Source organism: Typopeltis vanoorti, chromosome 24 (genome assembly GCF_054136105.1).
Source record: "Typopeltis vanoorti isolate ZY-2024b chromosome 24, IOZ_Tvanoo_1.0, whole genome shotgun sequence".
Classification (NCBI taxonomy): Eukaryota; Metazoa; Arthropoda; class Arachnida; order Uropygi; family Thelyphonidae; genus Typopeltis; species Typopeltis vanoorti.
Window position 1 is genome coordinate 74,293,206 of NC_143572.1, and position 13,461 is coordinate 74,306,666.

General features: G+C 37.0%; 1 protein-coding gene across 2 annotated transcripts in view; it reads left to right on the forward strand.

Annotated features, from left to right (window-relative positions):
- The first annotated feature begins 229 nt into the window (after nt 1-229).
- Nucleotides 230-13,461, forward strand: part of ctrip (E3 ubiquitin-protein ligase ctrip) — an 817,513-nt gene continuing 804,281 nt past the window's right edge. The window contains exon 1 of one of the 2 annotated variants that reach the window (XM_090413730.1): nt 230-320. The gene's annotated coding sequence lies outside the window, so the exon portion shown is untranslated. Of the gene's footprint in view, nt 321-649; nt 669-13,461 lie in introns of those variants that run through there. The other variant, XM_090413731.1, reaches the window with a different exon arrangement.

Here is a 13,461-nt window from a genome sequence, read left to right on the forward strand (position 1 = left end):
ATCTTAATAAATAACCGTGCATATTCAACATCAATAACTGTGCATATTATACATGAATTACGCCTTGCTTCCGAGTAATGGAGATTTTATTACTAAATGTTATTTTGCAATTATTCCAACAATTTTTCTTTCGTCGATGTGCACGTGTACGATTTATTTATTTGTATTGATATTCTAATTGATTCGTTTATTTTGGTGGCGTCACTGTGCGATTTTAACGATCCGAATACAGTGTTAGTTTTTTGTTTTCCTGTTGAAGTAGTCAATTCGGAATGGTAGTTGAGGTATGGGAGTGTAGAAAGAAACTCGTTTTTATTTCGGTAAGAACAAGCGAAGTATTTTTGTCCAGTTGTTTTCTGACCATAGGTATAAAGATATTTAATTGTATGTAACGTATATCAATTGCATTGTGTGTATGACTATATTAGACCCAGATGCATAAGCCTAGTATATATGGAACTTCCTGTAATTCATTTCGCATCAGTAACGCCATCTGCCGTAGAGGGTTGATGATCTTTGTGAAACAGCTGTGATATGATTTCATAATTGTCATTCGTATAGAAATGTATCATTAAAGTTATAAGTTTAGAAATTTTGAATTTTTAAAATTTTGTGTTTCTTCTTAATTTTTTTTCCTCCCCCAGCTGCAGTTTGGCAGTGAATGCAAGGTTAGTTTTCTTTCTTCTTGTAGTCATGATACTATATTTCCCTTTCTGGAGTATATTAGAAGAATATTAAGTCATTATTACTCCTAACGAGACGCCAAGTTAGGTATCTTTTTGTGTAATGGATGGAGAATATGCAGTAGTCTGTTTTCACACACACTCTTCTTCCCCCCATCCTCTTGCCCCACGAATCTGCAGTTTATCGAACGATATTCAAATTGTATGATGTGTGAACGTAAAAATAAGCTAGTCTGATCTATACACATGTCCTTGCCATTACCGATCTTTGAATATCATCAGGCCGTATATGTCATAAGAATTAATTTTAGGCACGTAATACTGAGATATTTTTAGTTGCCTCTGTTATAGAATAAATTAAAGCTGCAGTAACATTTTTTATGTTCTATATGATCATGGGCATCTTACCATGTTTAGAAAGATTGCACGTTGATCGGAAATACTTGGAGTCAAATCCCATCTGAGATGCGAGGATCTTTTTTTTTTTTTTTTTTTTTTATAAGTTTTTAATTAAATGCGAGTTAACGAACTTCGCATTAGTTGATGCCTTTTATAAGGAATCAGCGAAGTGTGATTTAGCTGATGGTTTGTCTGCAAAACAGAAATTGGCTTGAGAATACAGAGAATTTACAGACATAATAATTATGATTGTGTAACTTAACCCAAAGTAACCACTCAGATAGCATCATATTATATTATTTATGATTCCATAGACATGTTCTGTGCATACTACTGAATATGGTCACATCAGTTAATTCAGATTTATTTAAAGATATTTTTTCTTGTACTGACATTTTCTGTTTATTTTAAGATGGATGTTTCAACAGAAGATTCTTTTGTGTGGATGTATATAGATAGATCTAAAAATTGAGACATAAGTGGAAGAATTCATTATAACAAACTTATAATGGAATCATTTACGCTTATTTAAATCTTTTTTTTTATTTATAGAATTTTCAGCCATTTTTGATACAATTATAGGAAAAACAATCACAAAATGGAGAACATCAAGTCAATTGAAAGCATGTGATATTGTATGCACTGGCAGCTGCAGGAAAATAGCTCCACCCGCATTAATAGCTATCCAAAAATAATTAAAATAAAATAAATTAGTCAATATTTTAAAATTTAAACAATTAACTACAATTTATGGAACATGAATGGTGAGCATTAATCAGTAGAACTGCCCAAAATTGAAAAAGTTTATGGCAGTCATTTTTTTGTTAAGGTTTGGATTTTGAATGTATGCTTCACAGCTTTCTTTGTGCAGTCTTTCCAGAAGAAAATAACTTATGTAATACTTTGGTTTTGTCCCACTGAATCCTATGTTTTTTTAGGTAAGGCATGGTTTGTTAAACCAGATTTATTGGAATCTTTAAGTGAAATATATTCTTGTTCTTCAACACGAATTTGTGTGGGTTTATCCATAATAACATAAGCTACAAGAGCAGGGGATTCTGTAAACTCCAGGGTAAGAAAGAAGAGGATACTTGTATTTAGGAGAGATAAGGAAGGTATATTAATTTTATGAACTAGATGGAAAGAGACTTATAAGTCAGTGTGTTGAAGTTTTGCTATTTTTTCTGAAAGTCCTTTGACATACAGGATACAAATTCTGATAAATTCTTCTTGAGGTTAGTTAAAATGATTGCCATAATTATTATTTTATCAATAGTTGTTGTATTATAATCATGAGATAAAAGTAGCTCTAATAATACAGGTCTTTGTTTAGAAAAGAATCTGTAAAACATATTTTATTAGCTCTGTTTACTAGAGATTTGACTACACCATATTTGAAAATTAAACCAAAGTATTACATAAAAGTTATTTTCTTCTGGAAGGACTGTCCGGGGAGAACTGTGAAGTGCACATTCATAATTCCTGGCTTTGGCAAGAATGATTGCCTTAAACTTTCTCAGTTTTGGGAGGTTCTGTTGGCTGGTGCTTACCATTCATGTTCCATAAATTGGATGCCTGTTGATGCAGGAGCTGTTCTCCTGCAGCCAGTAGTGCATTAGTATCCCATACTTTCAATTGAATTGAACTTTTTTTGTGATTGTTTTTCCTACAATTGTATTGAAAATGGCTATGGAACATGGTCGAAAATTCTACAAATAAAAATATTTAAATTAGCATAAGTGATTCCGTTATTAGTAACGACATCCAGAATAGTATCGTGACGTAGACTCTGTAATATATTTTCTCTTTCTCTCTCTCTCCACAGTAGTAATCATTCCATTTCAGTGAAAACATGCATTAATATGACAAAAGATAATTTTCCTTGTATAAATAACAAACATCGCTTTTTACAAAATGGACTTCAGATATTCCATGTGACACAGCCAAGTAAGAATACATGATTTACAGTACCCCGAATGGTTAGTTTTTCAGCTGTCCAACCAACAGGCTGTGGGTTTAAACCTAATTTGGATATAAACATTTTTTTGAATGTCTTTAGGTGGTTATTTCAACTTCTGGTAGAAATCTTAGGTCTCATTATTCTCATGCCATCGTTGGAGGATGTCTGCTGATTTTTGCTGTAGTTGACATTCTGCATCTTTGACATATAGAATATGGCTGATGTCTGGATTTGGCTAGATTAGCTCCTTCAGGTTTGTCCAGGCTGTGGTAGTGCTCAGCTTTTGCTGCTGCTACTTCTCGTTTAGCAGTTGTCTTGAGTTGGCAGTATTGAGTGAGGTTATCATCAGTTCTAGATTGTAACCAGTTCTTGTATGCATCTTTCTTGGCCTTCACTATGTGCTGAACATTTTCATTCCACAACCAAATTTGCTTGTCTATGAATCGGCAGCATGGATAGTTGCACCTGGAATTTTATTGGCGCTTGCCCGAATTTCCATGATAGTTTTATTCCATATTTTAAGGAATATTACTGAACAAAGCATAGCACTTATGCTTTGTTAGAAGTACCCTAGAAGATAGAAATATAATATGTGACAATATTGGAATACTGACCGGTGATATACTGATTTGGAGGAAAATTGTTGATAGGAGATTAGTAATACTGTAAGCTTAATCATGTTTATTTATTTCTTATTCAAACACAAGTGGTACAGTAGTAAGTAAGTGGTACAACATGATTTACAACAAATTAGAATACATTACAATGAGATCAACTTATATTTGGTAGGTGAATTATATAGGGAATAATATTTAAATATGAAAAAAAAAGAAACTATACATAACTTATATACAATAAATATGGTCAGATATTCATCCAGTATCTTGCACAATCAACTGCTCTTTCTGTGCAGGATATAAGGTCCTCTTTTGTGCAAGGTGATGGAAGAAAGGAGGTGTTCCATGGACTGGGTTGTCCCACACTCACAATTGTCTGGGCCAGTGAGGTAGCCCCATTTGAGGTTTTGTTTGCAGCATCCTGTCGTTCGAAGTCTGTTGAGGCTTTTTCAAGTATTCCAGCACCATGTGGAAGATGTTCGGCTGTTGGAATACCAGTATTATTTTCAGGATATAGTGTAAGCCGTTGTTGAAGGCTTGTGTTAAGTTCTGAATGAAACTAAAATTAAATTAATTCATGTTTCCTACAGACTTAACATGGGTTTGCATTTTGAAACATATATTGATATATTGGGCTTACTAAATTCTTGTAATTTAGTAAGCCCAATTTAAGTTAACCTCAATTTAGTAATACCAAAGTATTACTAAATTGAGGATATTTTTTTCACTACTTTATGTTATAAGGTAAAATATTGTAAATTGCTTAAATGCTTAACCCTTGCTGCTTTTGTGTAAGTACTTACAAATTGCTGGGAAAAAAGATAATTCAATTAAGTAAAAGTGGCCGGAATCTAAACATGTGCTACAAGTGCATGTGCACCCTTTAGGTAAGCACGTAGTCCCCCCTCCACAAACTCCGAAGAGTAGGCATATGCTAGAATTCCGTATGTGGCGCCAAGTACTGGGTGACGTAGGGTAACATGGAAAAAGGGGAGGAAAAAAACGATGACGTAGAAGAAATCAGTAGTGCGCGATTTAAAAAGTCGTTGCAGCGCCTAAAACGCTCTCTTACTCTTATGCTCTTGGACTCATGCTCTGATGTGTTGGAACCTCCTCGTGGCTCCTTCTCATCCTCCGCTTTTCAACGTGGATTCGAGATAAAGACTGAGCAACTATGCTGTGAACTTCCTGAAAGTTTACCGGTCAGCGATCAGCCCAGTGGAAGGAAATCTCTGATAATTCCGGAGTTATCATTATGATGTTGTACCAGTTAACCAAAGAACAACATATGCCTACTTTTGGCAGCGGAGATTACTACAGCGCAGACCCGTGAAGAATGCCTCAGAAAAAACAGAATGAACCAGGAATCAAATGATTGTCCAGTTGTGCTATGTGAAGTGGCCAAACAGTTCCCCAGCAGTTGGTAATGTACAGTCTATGTTTTTATAAGCAATTGTGTATAAGAAGAAAGTTTGTAATTATAGGAAGGACTCTAGAGATAACATTCTTTTTATAGTAGAGTGATTATGAAATTTTAATGAAAGAATTATTGTAAGAGCATGTGGAGCTTACTTAGAGAATCAATTAGCGAATATCCTTAGTATTGAAGAGTATAGAAGAGTATGTTTGATCTATCAAGTAGAAATTGTAAACTATATATGAAGTTCATTGTTTTGTATGCTATGATAAAGATAGAGAGTTTGAATATTTAATTCTCATTCCTTAGAAATTGTAGATTACTTCATTAATGCATATTCATAAAGTGCAAGATGCTTCAATTGTAATTAAATGTTTTGCTTTTTAAGTTTAACTGGTGCCTTGCCTGATTTTCTCCTCTATTGCACTTTCTCATAAAATTCGGACCCACAGTGGGAGATAAGTTAAATAGGGAGGCTACGATTGCATAAATAAGTTATAGTGAAATAAGATAGCATGCTAAACTGTGTTCTGGTTCCTTGGTTCTCCACTCTTTGTTAATCTAGGATTCAGGGTGGTGCAGGATAATAGAAATTTTCCCCTGAATCCGAAAAAGGAATCAGATCCAGTATTGAAACAAAGGAATTGGTGTTGACCATTAGCAATTCCTTTGTCTTATATCCACTAGCATCATTCTTAAGAGTGAATAATGGCCCAGAGAGAATATTTAATTTAAAAAGGGTAATTAAAGTGTTAGAGATAAATTCATTACGTACAAGCGTATCTAGCAGATAATTTTAGAGAACAAAGAAGAAGAATAAGTAAGACTTTACAATGAAACACCAAGATTTTACACTTGTCTCTATGAGGTTTTTAGGTGGTTCAACAGTTGCCAGGAAGCTATGTCGGGATCTTAGTCTTTGGGGCACTGCGGTCTGGCTGAATAATGGGTGGCGTTCGTCATTCATTCACTTGTCTGCTTCTTTCGTCAGCTGAGAATGCAGATCTTCGAATTGAAGCGGGGGTGCAATACCAGCCAAAGTATACAGATCTTTTAGTGGTGTTGGTTTCAGGCATCCTGTAATTAAAGCGACAGCTTTCATTCAATGCTGGATCAAGTTTTTCAGCATTGCAGGATCTGGACCATACTGGGCAGGTGTATTCAGCAGAAGAATAGCAAAGGGCCAAGGCAGAAGATCTCAGTGTATTAAGGTCTGCACCCCATTTGGAGGAGATAAGCTTTCTTAGTATATTGTTTCTTGCATTCACTTTTGCCTTTGTTTTTTCTATGTGTGTTTTATATGAGAGGGTGCGATCGAGAGTTACACCAAGGTAGATTGGGTTCCAGGAATGTTCTATATTAGAGCCTTCCCAAGAAATCTGTAGCTTCCTTTTGGCATCCTTATTGTTAAGGTGGAAAAGGCCAGTCTTGGGCTTTCAAGGTGTTTGGTTTTAGTTGATTGCTGGTATAGTATGTGGTTAGACTATTTAAGGCAAGTGATAGAGTAGTTTCCATGGACTTGAAATTTTTTGATTGAGTAGCTATGGCAAGGTCATCAGCATAGATAAAATTTCTAGTTCCTGGAAAGATGGGGAGATCATTGATGTAGATGTTGAAAAGCAATGGTGATAACACATTTCCCTGGGGGAGGCCATTTTTTTGGAGGTGCCAGCGGCTCTTTCTACCCCCCGGGTCCACGTAAAAGCATCTGTTTTCCAAGAGTGATTGGATCAGGAGGACAAGGTGATAGTCTCTAGTTATTCTATATATTTTATTTCCGAGTGTGAGATGGTTTATGGTATCATATGCTGCAGTTAGGTCTACAAAGACTGCTCCTGTGGCCAGTTTTTGCTCATAACCATTTTCTGTATATTGAGTGAGGTTGAGAATTTGTGATGTGCAGGATTTAGCTGTTACCTGCGAATGCTCATATGGCTTAGTGAAATCCTTCCTAATTCTGTTGATAAAGTTCCATGCCTTTCTGCTAGTAAGGGTCATATCAAGGGCTTCTATTTCTTTTTTCCATGAGGAATGGCTTTCCTCTGCCATCTTGGAGCATAATTTTTCTCCTGTTTGGATGGTCTCTTCTGAAAAGGGGTTGGTGTTGTAAAGTTGTAAGTAATCAGCATACTGGGCTTGTATGTCACTGGAAAGGCCTGGAATGTAGTTTGTGCGGCATCCTTGGGGGATATATTTGGTGGAGATTTTCCTCAGTATTTTTATAAATTCAGGATACTCTTGAGGGTTTGGAGGGACTTGTTCTATGGAGTGGTCAAGATCTTCTGTGAAACCCTTCCAATTAGCTTTTTGGAAATTAAGTCATCTGTAAGGAACTATGTTAGGCATAATTGCTGGGTTGAATTGAAGCACTATAGGTCTATGTTGAGTATGTGGAATGGGATTTAAGACCTTAACACAAATGTTGGATATTTTTGAGCTAACAAATATGAGGTCAGGGTTATAGCCTTGCTTCCATCTGCTACTGTTATGCAGGGAGTTTTGGATTATATATCAGGGTTAGAGAAAGGTTTCAGCCCATTTTTCAACAAGTTCAACATCTTCGTCAGACTCTGTGTAACCCCAGTTAACACTATGGCTGTTAAAGTCACCTAATACAACATTAGTCATGTATGCATTATTATTGAGGAGGATGTGATTGAGATATTTTTAAATGTGATTGTAAAATCTCAATGTTTCTGTTGTTTGTTGAGTCAATGGATGATGGGATCAAGTTTTCTTTTGTAAATATTGCACTATCATATTTATCGTGGGGTATTTCTTTGAGTTTCATGCCTTGGATGTAAGATCTTGCAGCACCTCCTCCTCTGTGAGTTTCTTGCAGGCAGTGCACATCGCAGTCATTATCTCTTCAGATATTGCAGTGAGATCTTGCTTGACACTGGAGAAACCTTCAACATTAAATGATATTATTTTTAGGCCTGGCCCCAGGTAGGATCCTTTAGGGCAGAAATTTGGGAGCATTTTAGTTCGATCACGTGCGTTTGGTTGATAGCAGCTTTAGCTTCCCCTAATGTGTACTAACACGGTGCAGGAATGAGAACCTAGCTGCTGCGCACCCCTTAATCATGTAATAATATCATAGTATCCTCTACATCCCTGGAAGTACATATTAGAAAATTAATATTCCAAAAGAAATGTTGTTTTTAGCATTAAATTTTGAAAGGATATAAAAGCTAAATCACTTCCCAATTTAATCAAGTATATATTCTTCATTTGAATCAATAACACTCTTATTGTTGTGAAATTTTGCGAAAGTTTCACAATGCCATTTCTATAGAATTCAGGAGGTATGGAGGCAAAGAAATTGCATAGATTCAGTTTCAGTGCCTCTAATGTATCGTATTGTTTTTCTTTAATGAAATGTTGCAAACTTTGAAATAAGTGATAATTTGGAGGTGCAAGATCAGGAGAATATGAAAGATATGGAAGCTTTTCCCCAGCCAGGTTCTTCAATCTTGGTACAGGTGATTCTTGCACTGTGAGGGCATGCATTATCATGGTGATAAACACCCTTCAATTGACCAGAGAACACCTCTTTTCTTTCAGTTTTTCATTCATTCAATCGAGTTGTTCACGGTATACTTTAGTTGTGATTGTTTGGTTTTGTGGCAAGAGTTCAAAGTGTATAATACCAGCCATATCTCACCAAATGCTTAACAAAACCTTCAGAGGGTGAAGGTCTTATGACTACACGACTGAGAAATGGATATTAAACCTCTTGATAATGAAGAGCAGTGCAAATGTCGACGTGCTGTCTTCGATTGTTGTTCTTCAGCTCGTGAGGAACCCACTTGCCGAGGTTAGACACTTTTCCAAGTTCTTGCAAATGTCGATTGATGGTATGACGATGAATTAAGATCTTTTGCTAAATCTTCAACAGTTGCATTGGCATTTCTTGCAATAGTGACTTCCAGCATATCATTATTGAGAGAGACAGGACTCCCATATTGATGGGAATCTTTCCAGCTAAGTCCTCTCTTGTCGAAATTTTCAGAACCATCACTGGCACTTTCGCACATTCAAAACATTATTGTCATACACTTCTTGCAGATTTTTTTATAGTATTAGCAGCGTTGTTGCCTTTTTTGAACTCAAAGCATGATGTGCCTAATGTGCTCTTCAGTGTAATAAATGGTTATTTAAACAATAACCTATGATGTTTTTTTCAAAGTGGAATTCCTTAGAATGAGGCCACCTCAGCTTAGTGGCACTTATAAAGCTTCAAAAATTCATGTTTAGACAAGCTGAGACATGTTTGAACAAGTACAGTATAAAAAAAAACAATAGTACTTTTGGGATGACTTAATATTTTCTTCACCAATGTCACGGCCTTTGTACCTTTTCATTTTGTTTCTTGGATGCAAACAATGCCAACCTATCTGTGCTTGAGTTTATCAGCCAACTCATGGCTTCGTCCAGTCAGTGTTCCAGTGTTAATTGTTGCAAATTGAGAGATATGGCCTAGCTGCTTTGGTCCATGCCAGCCTTAAGCAGGTAGCCCTTGTCCACTTGTTCACCCTCCCCCCCCACCACCCCAAATCAGATTAGGTTGGGGCACATTGCTTTCTGGGTACACTAGCTGCATCGTGAACATCTTGTTGGATTTGGTGCATGATGATGCTACTTCGGGAAACCCCAACCAGCTTGTCATGAAGTTTGACGTTGGGGAACTGCATAAGACGAAATGAAATAGCAAAATAAGAAAGATTAATCCCTAACCCTTGAGTTCTCTAATAGCATCGGGGGAACCATTTTACAGATAATATGACAGATGTATATTACATGAAGTAAGGCATGGTCCAGCATCAGGTACCTCAGGTTTGCCACTCCCATACTCATTAAAGTGAACCCTTGAGGTGAGAGTCTCATCCACATTAATCTGGTAATTATCCCATACCAACTTAAATGTCTCATGTCCCTCCTCCTTCCATCTACTAGGCTCTGCAGTTTGCATTTGCTCAATTTCTCCTCGTACTCCACATTCCAGAGGGTTCAGAGATGAATGATTTAGTCATTCATCTCTGAATCCTCTCCAAAATCGTCATCCTTTTGAAAAACAGGTGACAAAATCTGTGCAGCCACTAATCCATATGAGGTCTAATTAAAGCCTTGTACAATGGAATCATAACATCTTTAGTTCTACATGTTAGTATTCTCTACATCACTGCCATAATCTGCTCACCTGCCCTAAGATATCCCCACCAGTCTTATATTCTACATCCCATCTTTGCTTCCCAAATTTTAAAATTTTACACTTTGCTACATTGAACTGGTATTCCCACTCACTCCCCCATTCATCCAGTCTGTTCTGCTCTTCATAGCTCTCCAAACTTTGCATTATCTGAAAACAGCTTTATATAGCCATTCAAGTCCTTTCCAATGGCATTTACATATTATTATTATTATTATTATTATTATTTAGGCCTCTAAGGAGTCAAAAGACTCATCGTGGGAGGTCCTTCCTAGGAAACACGTCTATCAAGACTCAATGTGGGAGGTTCCTCCTAGGAAACACAAAATCTATCATACCACTCCTTAAACTCATCGAGTCTTGATAGACGTGTTTCCTAGGAAGGACCTCCTAGGAATTGCCTATCAGGCAATGCATTCCACGGTTCAACCACTCTCCATGCAAAGAAACCACTCCTCACCCTCTTGCTCACAGTTTCCTTTCATAACTTCCAATTTCAAAAATTCAAATTTGGAATGAAACAACAGTACTAAAACAGACCACTAGTGACTTTCCTCTTCTGACAAAGTGCCCTCCCGTAAGCAACCTGCTGGTACCTTTCAGACTGCCAATCTCCAATCCAATGCACTAATCTACCATCCAACTCCATCTGTTCCAACTTAAATACCAGTTTGACATATTGGCAATCTATTGTGAAGGCCTTTGCAAAATTAAAATACTACTATGTATGCTTCTCCCCCCACTTACCACTGCATTTGCTACTTTGTTATAATAAATTTGCTTTCTTTAGCAAACTCATGCTCTCTAGCAAAGAGTATTCTGCTGCTGTCAACCCAGTTCTGAATCCTTGTCTCTTGAATTATAGGACAAGCAGATTGTCCTATAATTCGAAGCCTTAGTCTTATCACCCTTTAATGAAGTAGAACAATTTTGTAATCATGTTAAAACTCCCTGTAACATTCTTCTTGACATGTGATACGCCATCAGTTCCTATGGCCTTATTGACATCAATCCTACTCAATTCCTCTTATCCTTCCTGCTGACTCACCATCAGTGGTTGCTCTCCTCCTTCCCATTGATGTCAAGTGCTGCATTGTTACATTCACAAGGATGGAATACCGTAATGAATTGCTTTTTTAACACCTCCACCATATCCTCCTTGGTAGTTATACTACCATAATCACTGACCAACATCATCCTTCCATAATCATTCTTTCTTCTACTGGCCACATTTAAAAAAAAAAAAAAAAAAAAAAAAAAAGCTCCCTGGAAGTTCTTTTAGTTACATTTGCTAACTGCTGCTTATGCTGTACTTTTGCTATCCTTATCAAGTGAGTCACCTTTCTTGTTCTTTGTACTCCTCATGTAACTGATCATTGCTACTCATCTTGTGCTGCCTCCACATTGCCCTTTTCTTTCAGACATGCTTCACCTCTTCAGTCATCCATTTTACATCTACCTTATTTAATCTCCTGACCTTTGGAATACACTGTCATTTCCTCTGCCAGGTAGTTCTGAATAGGGACCAAGCCGCATTGATTGATTTTGATCCTTGTGTATAGTCTGTTATGTACTGCCTAAGATAGTTGTCCCTCAACAACTTAAATCGATTCTCTTTGTTTTCAGATCCAGTCTGCATTACCGTAATTGAAATTGCTAATAATGATTACACATTTCTTATTAGCTAGTCCAATTTTGCCTATACATTTCCTTCTCACCACTCTTGACATTACCAGGTCTATAGCAGCAACACCTTACTAAGCATTTTGTCCTGTCCACTACACCATACTGCTTTAAAACCAGTCACTATTTGCTCCTTGTAAATTCCCCTTAGATGGGCATAACTCATCTACCGTCATCAACAGCACTCCTTTTTCCTTTCTGCCCTGCCCTGTCTTCACAAAAAACTACATATCCGTCCATCTCCATTCATGTCATCCATGTACAATCAAGTTTCACTTATTCCAAGAATTTTTGGACAAATGAACTCTATTGACACTAGAGTTTTACTCCCTTGATTTCGAGTGCTCCTGCCCCCCCCCCCCCCTGGCTGGCCATTTCTCTTTATCTTCACTGATATTACACTTCTCCCCAAACCTAAATGTTATCCTCGCAATCGTAATCCTTTCTTTTACAGTCGCACATCTACTTCTGAAACCATCATCTACACTTCTTACCCCCCCCCCACACACACAATTTCCCTGTTCATCTTGTGTTCCTTCTTGCTCATTCTCTTCACTCGTATCACGTACCTTTCAGAAAAATCTCCACCTTTCTCACTTCTCCAAAGGACAAGCTTCCACATCTCAGTTATCCAGGTGTCTACCAGATTCCTTGCTCTTGTGGATTATCTTATTTCGGACAAACAGGAAGATCTGCCTTTATTCAGCTAGAAGAACACCAGTCTTATATTCAGTACCTTGAACCTGAACAGTCTGGGCTTGCGGAACATGCCATCAACACTAGACATAGAGTTCATTGGAACATGACGAGTCCTTCACAAAAGTCGGTTCCTCATGGAACGGCTTTATAAAGAAACGTGAAACTTTACTTCACTTTCCTAACTTAAACAGATCCGATGGTTAATGTCTATTCCCCTTTGTGAGAGATAGTACTTTATAAATCAGCTAATCTTTCCTAACTTTTAATTGTGTGTGTGTGTGTGTATATATATATATATTTTTTTTTTTTTTTTTTAAGTTAGGAAATTTGTTGATCTTTTTTAGTTATCCTACATTAGCTATTTAGGTGGCGCCTTTTGGAATTGTCAGTTATTGTTTAATTAGCTGTGTTCATGTACTGAAGATGCCTGTGTGATACTCAGGCGAAAATTATACTAATAAATATTTTATGTGAGTTAATTCCATTATTATAATTTTAATTATGATGCCAATTCTGATGAACAACAGCGATAGAAGTATTTATAGAAGATGCAGGCTGCAGAGACCAAATGCCTATACAAAAGTGAGGGGAGTGTATTATTATTATTATTATTATTTTGACACCTCCAGGGAGTCCAAAGACTCATCGAGGGAGGGTGTGCCGACAACATCGAACGATTAGTCTCCTTCCAACTACTAACCACGCTCAAACTTACTTAACTTTTTGCATGCACCATTAGTAGCAGAGGCTCTACCAATCGGCCAACCTTTGCCGGCAGTGTGAGAGAGGAT